The 18,942-nt window shown below is 44.9% G+C and overlaps 17 non-coding genes across 17 annotated transcripts; all 17 read left to right on the top strand.

Moving 5' to 3' along the window:
- The first annotated feature begins 11,333 nt into the window (after positions 1-11,333).
- Positions 11,334-11,406, top strand: TRNAV-UAC (transfer RNA valine (anticodon UAC)). Its single transcript has one exon. It is a non-coding gene; the product is annotated as a tRNA-Val (tRNA).
- A 415-nt stretch (positions 11,407-11,821) lies between these two features.
- TRNAV-AAC (transfer RNA valine (anticodon AAC)) lies at positions 11,822-11,894 on the top strand. Its single transcript has one exon. It is a non-coding gene; the product is annotated as a tRNA-Val (tRNA).
- Positions 11,895-12,119: 225 nt separating this feature from the next.
- On the top strand, positions 12,120-12,192 carry TRNAV-UAC (transfer RNA valine (anticodon UAC)). Its single transcript has one exon. It is a non-coding gene; the product is annotated as a tRNA-Val (tRNA).
- A 574-nt stretch (positions 12,193-12,766) lies between these two features.
- On the top strand, positions 12,767-12,839 carry TRNAV-CAC (transfer RNA valine (anticodon CAC)). The gene has a single exon. It is a non-coding gene; the product is annotated as a tRNA-Val (tRNA).
- Positions 12,840-12,905: 66 nt separating this feature from the next.
- TRNAV-UAC (transfer RNA valine (anticodon UAC)) lies at positions 12,906-12,978 on the top strand. The gene has a single exon. It is a non-coding gene; the product is annotated as a tRNA-Val (tRNA).
- A 415-nt stretch (positions 12,979-13,393) lies between these two features.
- Positions 13,394-13,466, top strand: TRNAV-AAC (transfer RNA valine (anticodon AAC)). Its single transcript has one exon. It is a non-coding gene; the product is annotated as a tRNA-Val (tRNA).
- An 86-nt stretch (positions 13,467-13,552) lies between these two features.
- TRNAV-CAC (transfer RNA valine (anticodon CAC)) lies at positions 13,553-13,625 on the top strand. Its single transcript has one exon. It is a non-coding gene; the product is annotated as a tRNA-Val (tRNA).
- A 554-nt stretch (positions 13,626-14,179) lies between these two features.
- On the top strand, positions 14,180-14,252 carry TRNAV-AAC (transfer RNA valine (anticodon AAC)). Its single transcript has one exon. It is a non-coding gene; the product is annotated as a tRNA-Val (tRNA).
- Positions 14,253-14,500: 248 nt separating this feature from the next.
- On the top strand, positions 14,501-14,573 carry TRNAV-UAC (transfer RNA valine (anticodon UAC)). The gene has a single exon. It is a non-coding gene; the product is annotated as a tRNA-Val (tRNA).
- A 415-nt stretch (positions 14,574-14,988) lies between these two features.
- Positions 14,989-15,061, top strand: TRNAV-AAC (transfer RNA valine (anticodon AAC)). Its single transcript has one exon. It is a non-coding gene; the product is annotated as a tRNA-Val (tRNA).
- An 86-nt stretch (positions 15,062-15,147) lies between these two features.
- TRNAV-CAC (transfer RNA valine (anticodon CAC)) lies at positions 15,148-15,220 on the top strand. Its single transcript has one exon. It is a non-coding gene; the product is annotated as a tRNA-Val (tRNA).
- Positions 15,221-15,286: 66 nt separating this feature from the next.
- On the top strand, positions 15,287-15,359 carry TRNAV-UAC (transfer RNA valine (anticodon UAC)). The gene has a single exon. It is a non-coding gene; the product is annotated as a tRNA-Val (tRNA).
- Positions 15,360-15,774: 415 nt separating this feature from the next.
- On the top strand, positions 15,775-15,847 carry TRNAV-AAC (transfer RNA valine (anticodon AAC)). The gene has a single exon. It is a non-coding gene; the product is annotated as a tRNA-Val (tRNA).
- An 86-nt stretch (positions 15,848-15,933) lies between these two features.
- TRNAV-CAC (transfer RNA valine (anticodon CAC)) lies at positions 15,934-16,006 on the top strand. Its single transcript has one exon. It is a non-coding gene; the product is annotated as a tRNA-Val (tRNA).
- A 66-nt stretch (positions 16,007-16,072) lies between these two features.
- Positions 16,073-16,145, top strand: TRNAV-UAC (transfer RNA valine (anticodon UAC)). Its single transcript has one exon. It is a non-coding gene; the product is annotated as a tRNA-Val (tRNA).
- Positions 16,146-16,560: 415 nt separating this feature from the next.
- Positions 16,561-16,633, top strand: TRNAV-AAC (transfer RNA valine (anticodon AAC)). Its single transcript has one exon. It is a non-coding gene; the product is annotated as a tRNA-Val (tRNA).
- A 713-nt stretch (positions 16,634-17,346) lies between these two features.
- On the top strand, positions 17,347-17,419 carry TRNAV-AAC (transfer RNA valine (anticodon AAC)). Its single transcript has one exon. It is a non-coding gene; the product is annotated as a tRNA-Val (tRNA).
- The last annotated feature ends 1,523 nt before the right edge of the window (positions 17,420-18,942 follow it).

The following is an 18,942-nucleotide window of genomic DNA, read 5'->3' as shown; positions in this document are numbered from 1 at the left end:
CTGCCATGAGCCTATTGTTTGTTATTTTAGGCCTTTGATAGCCTGTCTGCGGTCCCTACTTTAAATACTCCTCCACTCACCACCAAGCTGCCTGCCCGTGTATCCATGTAACCGCTGTAAAACTGCCATGAGCCTATTGTTTGTTATTTTAGGCCTTTGATAGCCTGTCTGCGGTCCCTACTTTAAATACTCCTCCACTCATCACCAGCTGCCTGCCCGTGTATCCATGTAACCGCTGTAAAACTGCCATGAGCCTATTGTTTGTTATTTTAGGCCTTTGATAGCCTGTCTGCGGTCCCTACTTTAAATACTCCTCCACTCACCACCAAGCTGCCTGCCCGTGTATCCATGTAACCGCTGTAAAACTGCCATGAGCCTATTGTTTGTTATTTTAGGCCTTTGATAGCCTGTCTGCGGTCCCTACTTTAAATACTCCTCCACTCACCACCAAGCTGCCTGCCCGTGTATCCATGTAACCGCTGTAAAACTGCCATGAGCCTATTGTTTGTTATTTTAGGCCTTTGATAGCCTGTCTGCGGTCCCTACTTTAAATACTCCTCCACTCACCACCAAGCTGCCTGCCCGTGTATCCATGTAACCGCTGTAAAACTGCCATGAGCCTATTGTTTGTTATTTTAGGCCTTTGATAGCCTGTCTGCAGTCCCTACTTTAAATACTCCTCCACTCACCACCAAGCTGCCTGCCCGTGTATCCATGTAACCGCTGTAAAACTGCCATGAGCCTATTGTTTGTTATTTTAGGCCTTTGATAGCCTGTCTGCGGTCCCTACTTTAAATACTCCTCCACTCACCACCAAGCTGCCTGCCCGTGTATCCATGGAACCGCTGTAAACTGCCATGAGCCTATTGTTTGTTATTTTAGGCCTTCAAAGCCTGTCTGCGGTCCCTCCTTCCACTAGGCCTCCACTGACCAGACCACTGCTGCCCGTGTACCCCTGGAACCAATTTTAAAGTGCCTACAGCCAGCCAATTTTATTGTGTTAGGCCTTCGAAGCCTGTCTGCGGTCCCTCCTTCCAATAGGCCTACACTGACAAAGGTACACCTGACAACAGACACATGGACCTGTAGGCATGGCCACGGAAGGTTACGTGTCCTTTGTGGCTCAATGGGTTAATGTATTGGATGCATGGTCCACACAGGGGACAGCCTGCTAAGTCTGTATGCAGTCCCTAATTCAAGTTGTCCTCAACTGAATGAAGCTGAGCTTCTACCTTCTGGCTCTCATTAAGTGTTTTTTAAAAAACAAAATGGTGGTTAGGGTCTTCTAATGGCTTCTGCCCCTCCCTGGTGTTGCCCTCAACTGAATAAAGCTGAGCTTCTACCTTCCGGCTCTGATTAACTGCTGTTTTTAAACACATTGCTGGTTCCGGCCTACTAACGGTGTCTGCCCCTCCCTGGTGTTGCCCTCAACTGAATAAAGCTGAGCTTCTACCTTCCGGCTCTGATTAACTGCTGTTTTTAAACACATTGCTGGTTCCGGCCTACTAACGGTGTCTGCCCCTGCCTGGTGTTGCCCTCAACTGAATAAAGCTGAGCTTCAACCTTCTGGCTCTCATTAAGTGTTTTTTAAAAAACAAAATGGTGGTTCCGGCCTACTAACGGTGTCTGCCCCTGCCTGGTGTTGCCCTCAACTGAATAAAGCTGAGCTTCAACCTTCTGGCTCTCATTAAGTGTTTTTTAAAAAACAAAATGGTGGTTCCGGCCTACTAACGGTGTCTGCCCCTGCCTGGTGTTGCCCTCAACTGAATAAAGCTGAGCTTCAACCTTCTGGCTCTGATTAACTGCTGTTTTTAAACACATTGCTGGTTCCGGCCTACTAACGGTGTCTGCCCCTCCCTGGTGTTGCCCTCAACTGAATAAAGCTGAGCTTCTACCTTCCGGCTCTGATTAACTGCTGTTTTTAAACACATTGCTGGTTCCGGCCTACTAACGGTGTCTGCCCCTCCCTGGTGTTGCCCTCAACTGAATAAAGCTGAGCTTCTACCTTCCGGCTCTGATTAACTGCTGTTTTTAAACACATTGCTGGTTCCGGCCTACTAACGGTGTCTGCCCCTCCCTGGTGTTGCCCTCAACTGAATAAAGCTGAGCTTCTACCTTCCGGCTCTGACTAACTGCTGTTTTTAAACACATTGCTGGTTCCGGCCTACTAACGGTGTCTGCCCCTGCCTGGTGTTGCCCTCAACTGAATAAAGCTGAGCTTCAACCTTCTGGCTCTCATTAAGTGTTTTTTAAAAAACAAAATGGTGGTTCCGGCCTACTAACGGTGTCTGCCCCTGCCTGGTGTTGCCCTCAACTGAATAAAGCTGAGCTTCAACCTTCTGGCTCTGATTAACTGCTGTTTTTAAACACATTGCTGGTTCCGGCCTACTAACGGTGTCTGCCCCTCCCTGGTGTTGCCCTCAACTGAATAAAGCTGAGCTTCTACCTTCCGGCTCTGATTAACTGCTGTTTTTAAACACATTGCTGGTTCCGGCCTACTAACGGTGTCTGCCCCTCCCTGGTGTTGCCCTCAACTGAATAAAGCTGAGCTTCTACCTTCCGGCTCTGATTAACTGCTGTTTTTAAACACATTGCTGGTTCCGGCCTACTAACGGTGTCTGCCCCTCCCTGGTGTTGCCCTCAACTGAATAAAGCTGAGCTTCTACCTTCCGGCTCTGATTAACTGCTGTTTTTAAACACATTGCTGGTTCCGGCCTACTAACGGTGTCTGCCCCTGCCTGGTGTTGCCCTCAACTGAATAAAGCTGAGCTTCAACCTTCTGGCTCTCATTAAGTGTTTTTTAAAAAACAAAATGGTGGTTCCGGCCTACTAACGGTGTCTGCCCCTGCCTGGTGTTGCCCTCAACTGAATAAAGCTGAGCTTCAACCTTCTGGCTCTGATTAACTGCTGTTTTTAAACACATTGCTGGTTCCGGCCTACTAACGGTGTCTGCCCCTCCCTGGTGTTGCCCTCAACTGAATAAAGCTGAGCTTCTACCTTCCGGCTCTGATTAACTGCTGTTTTTAAACACATTGCTGGTTCCGGCCTACTAACGGTGTCTGCCCCTCCCTGGTGTTGCCCTCAACTGAATAAAGCTGAGCTTCTACCTTCCGGCTCTGATTAACTGCTGTTTTTAAACACATTGCTGGTTCCGGCCTACTAACGGTGTCTGCCCCTCCCTGGTGTTGCCCTCAACTGAATAAAGCTGAGCTTCTACCTTCCGGCTCTGATTAACTGCTGTTTTTAAACACATTGCTGGTTCCGGCCTACTAACGGTGTCTGCCCCTGCCTGGTGTTGCCCTCAACTGAATAAAGCTGAGCTTCAACCTTCTGGCTCTCATTAAGTGTTTTTTAAAAAACAAAATGGTGGTTCCGGCCTACTAACGGTGTCTGCCCCTGCCTGGTGTTGCCCTCAACTGAATAAAGCTGAGCTTCAACCTTCTGGCTCTGATTAACTGCTGTTTTTAAACACATTGCTGGTTCCGGCCTACTAACGGTGTCTGCCCCTCCCTGGTGTTGCCCTCAACTGAATAAAGCTGAGCTTCTACCTTCCGGCTCTGATTAACTGCTGTTTTTAAACACATTGCTGGTTCCGGCCTACTAACGGTGTCTGCCCCTCCCTGGTGTTGCCCTCAACTGAATAAAGCTGAGCTTCTACCTTCCGGCTCTGATTAACTGCTGTTTTTAAACACATTGCTGGTTCCGGCCTACTAACGGTGTCTGCCCCTCCCTGGTGTTGCCCTCAACTGAATAAAGCTGAGCTTCTACCTTCCGGCTCTGATTAACTGCTGTTTTTAAACACATTGCTGGTTCCGGCCTACTAACGGTGTCTGCCCCTGCCTGGTGTTGCCCTCAACTGAATAAAGCTGAGCTTCAACCTTCTGTGTTGTGAATTTACTTTTTGCTCCCTCTAGTGGTTACTAGTTTTTTGACTCTGGTTTTTCTGTCATTCCTTTTATCCGCACCTGGGTCGTTAGTTAAGGGTGTTGCTATTTAAGCTCCCTGGACCTTCAGTTCAATGCCTGGCAACGTAGTTATCAGAGCTAGTCTGCTGTGCTCTTGTCTACTGATCCTGGTTCCAGTTATATCAGCTAAGTCCGCTTTTTGCTTTTTGCTATTTTGTTTTGGTTTTGTATTTTTGTCCAGCTTGTTCCAAATATATATCCTGACCTTTGCTGGAAGCTCTAGGGGGCTGGTGTTCTCCCCCCGGACCGTTAGACGGTTCGGGGGTTCTTGAATTTCCAGTGTGGATTTTGATAGGGTTTTTGTTGACCATATAAGTTACCTTTCTTTATTCTGCTATCAGTAAGCGGGCCTCTCTGTGCTAAACCTGGTTCATTTCTGTGTTTGTCATTTCCTCTTACCTCACCGTTATTATTTGTGGGGGGCTTCTATCCAGCTTTGGGGTCCCCTTCTCTGGAGGCAAGAAAGGTCTTTTGTTTTCCTCTACTAGGGGTAGCTAGATTCTCCGGCTGGAGCGTGTCATCTAGAATCAACGTAGGAATGATCCCCGGCTACTTCTAGTGTTGGCGTTAGGAGTAGATATATGGTCAACCCAGCTACCACTGCCCTATGAGCTGGATTTTTGTATTCTGCAGACTTCCACGTTCCTCTGAGACCCTCGCCATTGGGGTCATAACAGTTTGCCAGGCCAGTATTAAATGTTTAATGCATTGCAGAAGAGGGATTATAAGAAAGAAGATTCTGAGTTTTTTTTTTTTTTTTTTCTTCTTCCCCTTTACCTCAGAGTGGCTATGCTTGCTGCAGACATGAATGTCCAGACCTTGATTACAAGTGTGGACCAGCTGGCTACTCGTGTGCAGGGCATACAAGACTATGTTATCAGTAATCCTAGGTCAGAACCTAAAATACCGATTCCTGAACTGTTTTCCGGAGACAGGTTTAAGTTTAGGAATTTTGTGAATAATTGTAAATTGTTTTTGTCCCTGAGACCCTGTTCATCTGGAGACTCTGCTCAGCAAGTAAAAATTGTTATTTCGTTCTTACGGGGCGACCCTCAGGATTGGGCTTTTTCGCTGGCGCCAGGAGATCCGGCATTGGCTGATATTAATGCGTTTTTTCTGGCGCTCGGTTTACTTTATGAGGAACCCAATCTTGAGATTCAGGCAGAAAAGGCCTTGCTGGCTATGTCTCAGGGGCAGGACGAGGCTGAAGTGTACTGCCAAAAATTTCGGAAATGGTCCGTGCTGACACATTGGAACGAGTGTGCACTGGCCGCTAATTTTAGAAATGGCCTTTCTGAAGCCATTAAGAATGTTATGGTGGGTTTTCCCATTCCCACAGGTTTGAATGATACTATGGCACTGGCTATTCAAATTGACCGGCGGTTGCGGGAGCGCAAAACCGCAAATTCCCTCATGGTGTTGTCTGAACAGACACCTAATTCGGTGCAATGTGATAGAAAAATCGCAAATTCCCTCATGGTGTTGTCTGAACAGACACCTGATTTAATACAATGTGATAGAATCCTGACTAGAAATGAGCGGAAAATTCATAGACGCCGGAATGGCTTGTGCTACTACTGTGGTGATTCTACACATATTATCTCAGCATGCTCTAAACGTATAGCTAAGGTTGTTAGTCCTGTCACCGTTGGTAATTTGCAACCTAAATTTATTCTGTCTGTAACTTTGATTTGCTCACTGTCGTCTTTTCCTGTCATGGCGTTTGTAGATTCAGGTGCTGCCCTGAGTCTTATGGATCTGTCATTTGCTAAGCACTGTGGTTTTACTCTTGAACCATTAGAAAATCCTATTCCTCTTAGGGGTATTGATGCTACGCCATTGGCAGCAAATAAACCGCAGTATTGGACACAGGTTACCATGTGCATGACTCCTGAACACCGCGAGGTGATACGTTTCCTGGTTTTACATAAAATGCATGATTTGGTTGTTTTAGGGCTGCCATGGTTACAGACCCATAATCCAGTCCTGGACTGGAAGGCTATGTCAGTCTCAAGTTGGGGCTGTCGTGGTATTCATGGGGATTCCCTGCCTGTGTCTATTGCTTCTTCTACGCCTTCGGAAGTTCCGGAGTATTTGTCTGATTATCAGGATGTCTTCAGTGAGTCTGAGTCCAGTGCACTGCCTCCTCATAGGGACTGTGACTGTGCTATAGATTTGATCCCAGGCAGTAAATTTCCTAAGGGAAGACTGTTTAATCTGTCGGTACCTGAACATACCGCTATGCGTTCATATATCAAGGAGTCTCTAGAGAAAGGACATATTCGTCCGTCTTCTTCCCCTCTTGGTGCGGGATTCTTTTTTGTGGCAAAAAAGGACGGATCTTTGAGACCTTGTATTGATTATCGGCTTTTAAATAAGATCACTGTCAAATTTCAATATCCTTTACCGCTGTTGTCTGACTTGTTTGCCCGGATTAAAGGTGCCAAGTGGTTCACCAAGATAGATCTTCGTGGTGCGTACAACCTTGTGCGCATTAAGCAAGGTGATGAATGGAAAACCGCATTCAATACGCCCGAAGGTCATTTTGAGTACTTGGTGATGCCTTTTGGGCTCTCCAATGCGCCTTCAGTTTTTCAGTCCTTTATGCATGACATTTTCCGGAAGTATCTGGATAAATTTTTGATTGTTTATCTGGATGATATTTTGGTTTTTTCTGATAATTGGGATTCGCATGTGGAGCAGGTCAGGTTGGTCTTTAAAATTTTGCGTGAAAATTCTTTGTTTGTCAAGGGCTCAAAGTGTCTCTTTGGTGTACAGAAGGTTCCCTTTTTGGGGTTCATTTTTTCCCCTTCTGCTGTGGAGATGGACCCAGTCAAGGTCCGAGCTATTCTTGATTGGACTCAGCCCTCGTCAGTTAAGAGTCTACAGAAGTTCTTGGGTTTCGCTAACTTCTACTGTCGTTTTATCGCTAATTTTTCTAGCATTGTGAAACCTTTGACGGATATGACCAAGAAGGGCTCCGATGTAGCTAACTGGGCTCCTGCTGCCGTGGAGGCTTTCCAGGAGTTGAAACGCCGGTTTACTTCGGCGCCTGTTTTGTGCCAGCCCGATGTCTCACTTCCCTTTCAGGTTGAGGTGGATGCTTCAGAGATTGGAGCAGGGGCCGTTTTGTCGCAGAGAGGCCCTGGTTGCTCTGTTATGAAACCTTGTGCCTTTTTCTCTAGGAAGTTTTCGCCTGCCGAGCGAAATTATGATGTGGGCAATCGGGAGTTGTTGGCCATGAAATGGGCATTTGAGGAGTGGCGTCATTGGCTCGAGGGTGCTAAGCATCGTGTGGTGGTCTTGACTGATCACAAAAATCTGATGTATCTCGAGTCTGCTAAACGCCTTAATCCGAGACAGGCCCGCTGGTCATTGTTTTTCTCCCGCTTTGATTTTGTTGTCTCGTATTTACCAGGTTCAAAGAATGTGAAGGCCGATGCTCTTTCTAGGAGCTTTGTGCCTGATGCTCCTGGAGTCGCTGATCCTGTTGGTATTCTTAAAGATGGAGTTATCTTGTCAGCTATTTCTCCGGATCTGCGACGTGTGTTGCAGAGATTTCAGGCTGATAGGCCTGAGTCTTGTCCACCTGACAGACTGTTTGTCCCGGATAAGTGGACCAGCAGAGTCATTTCCGAGGTTCATTCCTCGGTGTTGGCAGGTCACCCGGGAATTTTTGGCACCAGAGATCTGGTGGCCAGGTCCTTTTGGTGGCCTTCCTTGTCAAGGGATGTGCGGTCATTTGTGCAGTCCTGTGGGACTTGTGCTCGAGCTAAGCCTTGCTGTTCTCGTGCCAGCGGTTTGCTCTTGCCCTTGCCTGTCCCGAAGAGACCTTGGACACATATCTCCATGGATTTCATTTCTGATCTTCCGCTATCCCAGGGCATGTCCGTTATCTGGGTGATATGTGATCGCTTCTCAAAGATGGTCCATTTGGTTCCTTTGCCTAAGCTGCCTTCCTCTTCCGATCTGGTTCCTGTGTTTTTCCAGAACGTGGTTCGTTTGCACGGCATCCCTGAGAATATTGTGTCAGACAGAGGATCCCAGTTCGTTTCCAGATTCTGGCGATCCTTTTGTAGTAGGATGGGCATTGATTTGTCGTTTTCGTCTGCTTTCCATCCTCAGACTAATGGACAGACGGAGCGAACCAATCAGACTTTGGAGGCTTATTTGAGGTGTTTTGTCTCTGCTGATCAGGACGATTGGGTGACATTCTTGCCGTTGGCTGAGTTTGCCCTTAATAATCGGGCTAGTTCCGCCACCTTGGTTTCGCCTTTTTTCTGCAACTCTGGTTTCCATCCTCGCTTTTCTTCGGGTCATGTGGAGCCTTCTGACTGTCCTGGGGTGGATTCTGTGGTGGATAGGTTGCAGCGGATCTGGAATCATGTGGTGGACAACTTGAAGTTGTCACAGGAGAGGGCTCAGCGCTTTGCCAACCGCCGCCGCGGTGTGGGTCCCCGACTACGCGTTGGGGATTTGGTATGGCTTTCTTCCCGCTTTGTTCCTATGAAGGTCTCCTCTCCCAAATTTAAACCTCGTTTTATTGGGCCTTACAAGATATTGGAAATCCTTAATCCTGTATCTTTTCGTCTGGATCTTCCTGTGTCGTTTGCTATTCACAATGTATTTCATAGGTCCTTGTTGCGGCGGTACATTGTGCCTATAGTTCCTTCTGCTGAGCCTCCTGCTCCGGTGTTGGTTGAGGGCGAGTTGGAGTACGTGGTGGAGAAGATCTTGGATTCTCGCCTCTCCAGGCGGAGGCTTCAGTACCTGGTCAAGTGGAAGGGCTATGGTCAGGAGGATAATTCCTGGGTGGTCGCCTCTGATGTTCATGCAGCCGATTTAGTTCGTGCCTTTCATGCCGCTCATCCTGATCGCCGGGTTCGGTGACCCCTCACTAAGGGGGGGGTACTGTTGTGAATTTACTTTTTGCTCCCTCTAGTGGTTACTAGTTTTTTGACTCTGGTTTTTCTGTCATTCCTTTTATCCGCACCTGGGTCGTTAGTTAAGGGTGTTGCTATTTAAGCTCCATGGACCTTCAGTTCAATGCCTGGCAACGTAGTTATCAGAGCTAGTCTGCTGTGCTCTTGTCTACTGATCCTGGTTCCAGTTATATCAGCTAAGTCCGCTTTTTGCTTTTTGCTATTTTGTTTTGGTTTTGTATTTTTGTCCAGCTTGTTCCAAATATATATCCTGACCTTTGCTGGAAGCTCTAGGGGGCTGGTGTTCTCCCCCCGGACCGTTAGACGGTTCGGGGGTTCTTGAATTTCCAGTGTGGATTTTGATAGGGTTTTTGTTGACCATATAAGTTACCTTTCTTTATTCTGCTATCAGTAAGCGGGCCTCTCTGTGCTAAACCTGGTTCATTTCTGTGTTTGTCATTTCCTCTTACCTCACCGTTATTATTTGTGGGGGGCTTCTATCCAGCTTTGGGGTCCCCTTCTCTGGAGGCAAGAAAGGTCTTTTGTTTTCCTCTACTAGGGGTAGCTAGATTCTCCGGCTGGAGCGTGTCATCTAGAATCAACGTAGGAATGATCCCCGGCTACTTCTAGTGTTGGCGTTAGGAGTAGATATATGGTCAACCCAGCTACCACTGCCCTATGAGCTGGATTTTTGTATTCTGCAGACTTCCACGTTCCTCTGAGACCCTCGCCATTGGGGTCATAACACTTCTGGCTCTGATTAACTGCTGTTTTTAAACACATTGCTGGTTCCGGCCTACTAACGGTGTCTGCCCCTCCCTGGTGTTGCCCTCAACTGAATAAAGCTGAGCTTCTACCTTCCGGCTCTGATTAACTGCTGTTTTTAAACACATTGCTGGTTCCGGCCTACTAACGGTGTCTGCCCCTGCCTGGTGTTGCCCTCAACTGAATAAAGCTGAGCTTCAACCTTCTGGCTCTCATTAAGTGTTTTTTAAAAAACAAAATGGTGGTTCCGGCCTACTAACGGTGTCTGCCCCTGCCTGGTGTTGCCCTCAACTGAATAAAGCTGAGCTTCAACCTTCTGGCTCTCATTAAGTGTTTTTTTAAAAACAAAATGGTGTTTAGGGCCTACTAACGGTGTCTGCCCCTCCCTGGTGTTGCCCTCAACTGAATAAAGCTGAGCTTCAACCTTCTGGCTCTCATTAAGTGTTTTTTAAAAAACAAAATGGTGGTTAGGGCCTACTAACGGTGTCTGCCCCTCCCTGGTGTTGTCCTCAGCTGAACAAAGCTGAGCTTCCACATTCTGGCTTTCGGCCTATACTATCAGATATTAAACTGCATTTGGCCTACTAGTGTGGTTAGGCCCTTGAAACAGTGTCTGCTGCTCTTGGGTTTGCTACTCCACTGAACAAAGCAATGCCGCCTGTTTAGTCCTCTTACCAATTTTGATCTGCATTTAGCCTACTTTATTCTTTGGCCCTATATCTGTTTCCTCATCATCCTGCCCATTGCCCAGCCACTGCTAGATGAGTCTGCTGGTACATTGACCTAGACCACTACATTCCCCTTGTACTCTACACAGCCAGAATCTGACCCTGCTGAAAGTAAGGTTCCCCTTCCCGCATATTATACCACCTTACACAGGGACAAAGAGAAAGGTGCAGATGAAAGTGCAGGTTCCTTCATCAGGTGGGGGGGCATACTCGTTGGCGACGTCACTGGCACAGGGCCACTCAGAGTACGCAAAAGTGTCGCTGCTGGTGGGAGGCGCCCCCGCCATGCAAACACACCGCCGTACTTTGAGGGGCCCTGTGCCAGTGCCAATGCGAACGAGTGGGCCCCCCTGCTTGCTCAGGATCACAGCACTTGCAACGTTGAAATACTTACCTCTCCCTGCTCCACCGCCATGACGTAGTCCATGTTTCCTGGGCCCACTAAAACCTTGAACCAGCCCTACCCCCACAACTTTTGCCAAATGACCCCCAATTTCCAGTGCCCAACTATTATTATAAAGTTAATTAAGATTGACAAGCTTCAGAAAACAAGAATGGATGTTTTTGGCAGTAAAATGTGCACTGTAGGTGTTTTCCTGGCCTCCACTCACTGCCGGCTATGCTTCCCCATTGACTTGCATTGGGTTTCGTGTTTCGGTCGATCCCCGACTTTTAGAGATAATCGGCCGACTTCACTCGACTCGACTCTGGACTAAATCGGGTTTCACAAAACCAGACTCGATCTTAAAAAAATGAAAGTCGCTCAACCCTAATCTCGATTGCTTGTCATGAGCCCAGTAATGTCTTTTATCTAGTTTCTGTAGTGTAGTGGTTATCATGTTCGCCTCACACGTGAAAGGTCCCCAGTTCGAAACTGGGCAGAAACAATGCGTTTTGACTTTCAATCCTTGATCTTTATTCCTTGCCTTGACCACAGCAACCTTTTTCGCTCTGTTTCTGTAGTGTAGTGGTTATCACGTTCGCTTTACACGCGAAAGGTCTCCGGTTCGATCCCGGGCAGAAGCATGCGGTTTCTCTTTATTTTGATCACAAGTGTCTAGTGTTGGTGTAATCAGCATCATTTTGACCCCTTTGCTTGTTTCTACATGCGTTTGCTTTTGTCAAGAGTGTGTGTTTTTGACAGTGTATAAGTTTTTCTAGTTCAAGTAACACCTGATAGGATCAAGGTGCGAAACCAGGCATCTACTTGCTTTTTCTCTTTCTTTTTGGCTTTTGGACAAAGGCATGCGATTGCTTTTTGCAAAATGGTTTTGTTTGCATGTTTTTTCTCTTTTTCACTAGCCTGACAAAAGAAAGGTTCCTTGGTTGGAAAGTGCATTTTGTCCTGTGTTCAGACATAGAGGAAGACCTGTTGAGTTTGGCTGGATCATTTTTTTCAATTTCATTTCGGTATGTTTGAACAGTTTGAGCTGTGCATGGAGTTTCTGTAGTGTAGTGGTTATCACGTTCGCCTAACACGCGAAAGGTCCCCAGTTCGAAACTGGGCAGAAACATGCCATTATTCTTTGTTAACAAAGCTATTGACTTTCAGTTCTTGATCTCGATTGCTTGTCATGAGCCCAGTAACGTCTTTTATCTAGTTTCTGTAGTGTAGTGGTTATCACGTTCGCCTCACACGCGAAAGGTCCCCAGTTCAAAACCGGGCAGAAACAATGCGTTTTGACTTTCAATCCTTGATCTTTATTCCTTGCCTTGACCACAGCAACCTTTTTCGCTCCGTTTCTGTAGTGTAGTGGTTATCACGTTCGCTTTACACGCGAAAGGTCTCCGGTTCGATCCCGGGCAGAAGCATGCGGTTTCTCTTTATTTTGATCACAAGTGTCTATTGTTGGTGTAATCAGCATCATTTTGACCCCTTTGCTTGTTTCTACATGCGTTTGCTTTTGTCAAGAGTGTGTGTTTTTGACAGTGTATAAGTTTTTCTAGTTCAAGTAACACCTGATAGGATCAAGGTGCGAAACCAGGCATCTACTTGCTTTTTCTCTTTCTTTTTGGCTTTTGGACAAAGGCATGCGATTGCTTTTTGCAAAATGGTTTTGTTTGCATGTTTTTTCTCTTTTTCACTAGCCTGACAAAAGAAAGGTTCCTTGGTTGGAAAGTGCACTTTGTCCTGTGTTCAGACATAGAGGAAGACCTGTTGAGTTTGGCTGGATCATTTTTTTCAATTTCATTTCGGTATGTTTGAACAGTTTGAGCTGTGCATGGAGTTTCTGTAGTGTAGTGGTTATCACGTTCGCCTAACACGCGAAAGGTTCCCAGTTCGAAATTGGGCAGAAACATGCCATTATTCTTTGTTAACAAAGCTATTGACTTTCAGTTCTTGATCTCGATTGCTTGTCATGAGCCCAGTAATGTCTTTTATCTAGTTTCTGTAGTGTAGTGGTTATCACGTTCGCCTCACACGCGAAAGGTCCCCAGTTCGAAACTGGGCAGAAACAATGCGTTTTGACTTTCAATCCTTGATCTTTATTCCTTGCCTTGACCACAGCAACCTTTTGCGCTCCGTTTCTGTAGTGTAGTGGTTATCACGTTCGCTTTACACGCGAAAGGTCTCCGGTTCGATCCCGGGCAGAAGCATGCGGTTTCTCTTTATTTTGATCACAAGTGTCTATTGTTGGTGTAATCAGCATCATTTTGACCCCTTTGCTTGTTTCTACATGCGTTTGCTTTTGTCAAGAGTGTGTGTTTTTGACAGTGTATAAGTTTTTCTAGTTCAAGTAACACCTGATAGGATCAAGGTGCGAAACCAGGCATCTACTTGCTTTTTCTCTTTCTTTTTGGCTTTTGGACAAAGGCATGCGATTGCTTTTTGCAAAATGGTTTTGTTTGCATGTTTTTTCTCTTTTTCACTAGCCTGACAAAAGAAAGGTTCCTTGGTTGGAAAGTGCACTTTGTCCTGTGTTCAGACATAGAGGAAGACCTGTTGAGTTTGGCTGGATCATTTTTTTCAATTTCATTTCGGTATGTTTGAACAGTTTGTGCTGTGCATGGAGTTTCTGTAGTGTAGTGGTTATCACGTTCGCCTAACACGCGAAAGGTCCCCAGTTCGAAACTGGGCAGAAACATGCCATTATTCTTTGTTAACAAAGCTATTGACTTTCAGTTCTTGATCTCGATTGCTTGTCATGAGCCCAGTAATGTCTTTTATCTAGTTTCTGTAGTGTAGTGGTTATCACGTTCGCCTCACACGCGAAAGGTCCCCAGTTCGAAACTGGGCAGAAACAATGCGTTTTGACTTTCAATCCTTGATCTTCATTCCTTGCCTTGACCACAGCAACCTTTTTCGCTCCGTTTCTGTAGTGTAGTGGTTATCACGTTCGCTTTACACGTGAAAGGTCTCCGTTTCGATCCCGGGCAGAAGCATGCGGTTTCTCTTTATTTTGATCACAAGTGTCTATTGTTGGTGTAATCAGCATCATTTTGACCCCTTTGCTTGTTTCTACATGCGTTTGCTTTTGTCAAGAGTGTGTGTTTTTGACAGTGTATAAGTTTTTCTAGTTCAAGTAACACCTGATAGGATCAAGGTGCGAAACCAGGCATCTACTTGCTTTTTCTCTTTCTTTTTGGCTTTTGGACAAAGGCATGCGATTGCTTTTTGCAAAATGGTTTTGTTTGCATGTTTTTTCTCTTTTTCACTAGCCTGACAAAAGAAAGGTTCCTTGGTTGGAAAGTGCACTTTGTCCTGTGTTCAGACATAGAGGAAGACCTGTTGAGTTTGGCTGGATCATTTTTTTCAATTTCATTTCGGTATGTTTGAACAGTTTGAGCTGTGCATGGAGTTTCTGTAGTGTAGTGGTTATCACGTTCGCCTAACACGCGAAAGGTCCCCAGTTCGAAACTGGGCAGAAACATGCCATTATTCTTTGTTAACAAAGCTATTGACTTTCAGTTCTTGATCTCGATTGCTTGTCATGAGCCCAGTAATGTCTTTTATCTAGTTTCTGTAGTGTCTTTTATCTAGTTTCTGTAGTGTATTGGTTATCACGTTCGCCTCACACGCGAAAGGTCCCCAGTTCGAAACTGGGCAGAAACAATGCGTTTTGACTTTCAATCCTTGATCTTTATTCGTTGCCTTGACCACAGCAACCTTTTTTGCTCCGTTTCTGTAGTGTAGTGGTTATCACGTTCGCTTTACACGCGAAAGGTCTCCGGTTCGATCCCGGGCAGAAGCATGCGGTATCTCTATATTTTGATCACAAGTGTCTATTGTTGGTGTAATCAGCATCATTTTGACCCCTTTGCTTGTTTCTACATGCGTTTGCTTTTGTCAAGAGTGTGTGTTTTTGACAGTGTATAAGTTTTTCTAGTTCAAGTAACACCTGATAGGATCAAGGTGCGAAACCAGGCATCTACTTGCTTTTTCTCTTTCTTTTTGGCTTTTGTACAAAGGCATGCGATTGCTTTTTGCAAAATGGTTTTGTTTGCATGTTTTTTCTCTTTTTCACTAGCCTGACAAAAGAAAGGTTCCTTGGTTGGAAAGTGCACTTTGTCCTGTGTTCAGACATAGAGGAAGACCTGTTGAGTTTGGCTGGATCATTTTTTTCAATTTCATTTCGGTATGTTTGAACAGTTTGAGCTGTGCATGGAGTTTCTGTAGTGTAGTGGTTATCACGTTCGCCTAACACGCGAAAGGTCCCCAGTTCGAAACTGGGCAGAAACATGCCATTATTCTTTGTTAACAAAGCTATTGACTTTCAGTTCTTGATCTCGATTGCTTGTCATGAGCCCAGTAAGGTCTTTTATCTAGTTTCTGTAGTGTAGTGGTTATCACGTTCGCCTCACACGCGAAAGGTCCCCAGTTCGAAACTGGGCAGAAACAATGCGTTTTGACTTTCAATCCTTGATCTTTATTCCTTGCCTTGACCACAGCAACCTTTTTCGCTCCGTTTCTGTAGTGTAGTGGTTATCACGTTCGCTTTACACGCGAAAGGTCTCCGGTTCGATCCCGGGCAGAAGCATGCGGTTTCTCTTTATTTTGATCACAAGTGTCTATTGTTGGTGTAATCAGCATCATTTTGACCCCTTTGCTTGTTTCTACATGCGTTTGCTTTTGTCAAGAGTGTGTGTTTTTGACAGTGTATAAGTTTTTCTAGTTCAAGTAACACCTGATAGGATCAAGGTGCGAAACCAGGCATCTACTTGCTTTTTCTCTTTCTTTTTGGCTTTTGGACAAAGGCATGCAATTGCTTTTTGCAAAATGGTTTTGTTTGCATGTTTTTTCTCTTTTTCACTAGCCTGACAAAAGAAAGGTTCCTTGGTTGGAAAGTGCACTTTGTCCTGTGTTCAGACATAGAGGAAGACCTGTTGAGTTTGGCTGGATCATTTTTTTCAATTTCATTTCGGTATGTTTGAACAGTTTGAGCTGTGCATGGAGTTTCTGTAGTGTAGTGGTTATCACGTTCGCCTAACACGCGAAAGGTCCCCAGTTCGAAACTGGGCAGAAACATGCCATTTTTCTTTGTTAACAAAGCTATTGACTTTCAGTTCTTGGTCTTGATTGCTTGTCATGAGCCCAGTAATGTCTTTTATCTAGTTTCTGTAGTGTAGTGGTTATCACGTTCGCCTCACACGCGAAAGGTCCCCAGTTCGAAACTGGGCAGAAACAATGCGTTTTGACTTTCAATCCTTGATCTTTATTCCTTGCCTTGACCACAGCAACCTTTTTCGCTCCGTTTCTGTAGTGTAGTGGTTATCACGTTCGCTTTACACGCGAAAGGTCTCTGGTTCGATCCCGGGCAGAAGCATGCGGTTTCTCTTTATTTTGATCACAAGTGTCTATTGTTGGTGTAATCAGCATCATTTTGACCCCTTTGCTTGTTTCTACATGCGTTTGCTTTTGTCAAGAGTGTGTGTTTTTGACAGTGTATAAGTTTTTCTAGTTCAAGTAACACCTGATAGGATCAAGGTGCGAAACCAGGCATCTACTTGCTTTTTCTCTTTCTTTTTGGCTTTTGGACAAAGGCATGCGATTGCTTTTTGCAAAATGGTTTTGTTTGCATGTTTTTTCTCTTTTTCACTAGCCTGACAAAAGAAAGGTTCCTTGGTTGGAAAGTGCACTTTGTCCTGTGTTCAGACATAGAGGAAGACCTGTTGAGTTTGGCTGGATCATTTTTTTCAATTTCATTTCGGTATGTTTGAACAGTTTGAGCTGTGCATGGAGTTTCTGTAGTGTAGTGGTTATCACGTTCGCCTAACACGCGAAAGGTCCCCAGTTCGAAACTGGGCAGAAACATGCCATTATTCTTTGTTAACAAAGCTATTGACTTTCAGTTCTTGATCTCGATTGCTTGTCATGAGCCCAGTAATGTCTTTTATCTAGTTTCTGTAGTGTAGTGGTTATCACGTTCGCCTCACACGTGAAAGGTCCCCAGTTCGAAACTGGGCAGAAACAATGCGTTTTGACTTTCAATCCTTGATCTTTATTCCTTGCCTTGACCACAGCAACCTTTTTCGCTCTGTTTCTGTAGTGTAGTGGTTATCACGTTCGCTTTACACGCGAAAGGTCTCCGGTTTGATCCCGGGCAGAAGCATGCGGTTTCTCTTTATTTTGATCACAAGTGTCTATTGTTGGTGTAATCAGCATCATTTTGACCCCTTTGCTTGTTTCTACATGCGTTTGCTTTTGTCAAGAGTGTGTGTTTTTGACAGTGTATAAGTTTTTCTAGTTCAAGTAACACCTGATAGGATCAAGGTGCGAAACCAGGCATCTACTTGCTTTTATTCTTTCTTTTTGGCTTTTGGACAAAGGCATGCGATTGCTTTTTGCAAAATGGTTTTGTTTGCATGTTTTTTCTCTTTTTCACTAGTCTGACAAAAGAAAGGTTCCTTGGTTGGAAAGTGCACTTTGTCCTGTGTTCAGACATAGAGGAAGACCTGTTGAGTTTGGCTGGATCATTTTTTTCAATTTCATTTCGGTATGTTTGAACAGTTTGAGCTGTGCATGGAGTTTCTGTAGTGTAGTGGTTATCACGTTCGCCTAACACGCGAAAGGTCCCCAGTTCGAAACTGGGCAGAAACATGCCATTATTATAAGCTTGCGAGCAGGGCCCTCATTCCTACTGGTATCTGTTTTGAACTGTGATTTCTGTTATGCTGTAATGTCTATTGTCTGTATAAGTCCCCTCTATAAGTTGTAAAGCGCTGCGGAATATGTTGGCGCTATATAAATAAAATTATTATTATTATTATTATTATTATTCTTTGTTAACAAAGCTATTGACTTTCAGTTCTTGGTCTCGATTGCTTGTCATGAGCCCAGTAATGTCTTTTATCTAGTTTCTGTAGTGGTTATCACGTTCGCCTCACACGCGAAAGGTCCCCAGTTCGAAACTGGGCAGAAACAATGCGTTTTGACTTTCAATCCTTGATCTTTATTCCTTGCCTTGACCACAGCAACCTTTTTCGCTCTGTTTCTGTAGTGTAGTGGTTATCACGTTTGCTTTACACGCGAAAGGTCTCCGGTTCGATCCCGGGCAGAAGCATGCGGTTTCTCTTTATTTTGATCACAAGTGTCTATTGTTGGTGTAATCAGCATCATTTTGACCCCTTTGCTTGTTTCTACATGCGTTTGCTTTTGTCAAGAGTGTGTGTTTTTGACAGTGTATAAGTTTTTCTAGTTCAAGTAACACCTGATAGGATCAAGGTGCGAAACCAGGCATCTACTTGCTTTTTCTCTTTCTTTTTGGCTTTTGGACAAAGGCATGCGATTGCTTTTTGCAAAATGGTTTTGTTTGCATGTTTTTTCTCTTTTTCACTAGCCTGACAAAAGAAAGGTTCCTTGGTTGGAAAGTGCACTTTGTCCTGTGTTCAGACATAGAGGAAGACCTGTTGAGTTTGGCTGGATCATTTTTTTCAATTTCATTTCGGTATGTTTGAACAGTTTCAGCTGTGCATGGAGTTTCTGTAGTGTATTGGTTATCACGTTCGCCTCACACGCGAAAGGTCCCCAGTTCAAAACCGGGCAGAAACAATGCGTTTTGACTTTCAATCCTTGATCTTTATTCCTTGCCTTGACCACAGCGACCTTTTTCGCTCCGTTTCTGTAGTGTAGTGGTTATCACGTTTGCTTTACACGCGAAAGGTCTTCGGTTCGATCCCGGGCAGAAGCATGCGGTTTCTCTTTATTTTGATCACAAGTGTCTATTGTTGGTGTAATCAGCATCATTTTGACCCCTTTGCTTGTTTCTACATGCGTTTGCTTTTGTCAAGAGTGTGTGTTTTTGACAGTGTATAAGTTTTTCTAGTTCAAGTAACACCTGATAGGATCAAGGTGCGAAACCAGGCATCTACTTGCTTTTTCTCTTTCTTTTTGGCTTTTGGACAAAGGCATGCGATTGCTTTTTGCAAAATGGTTTTGTTTGCATGTTTTTTCTCTTTTTCACTAGCCTGACAAAAGAAAGGTTCCTTGGTTGGAAAGTGCACTTTGTCCTGTGTTCAGACATAGAGGAAGACCTGTTGAGTTTGGCTGGATCATTTTTTTCAATTTCATTTCGGTATGTTTGAACAGTTTGAGCTGTGCATGGAGTTTCTGTAGTGTAGTGG

The sequence above is a fragment of the Ranitomeya variabilis genome, chromosome 2 (assembly GCF_051348905.1).
Source record: "Ranitomeya variabilis isolate aRanVar5 chromosome 2, aRanVar5.hap1, whole genome shotgun sequence".
In the NCBI taxonomy this organism is placed as follows: Eukaryota; Metazoa; Chordata; class Amphibia; order Anura; family Dendrobatidae; genus Ranitomeya; species Ranitomeya variabilis.
This window is presented reverse-complemented; position numbering and strand designations above follow the sequence as displayed.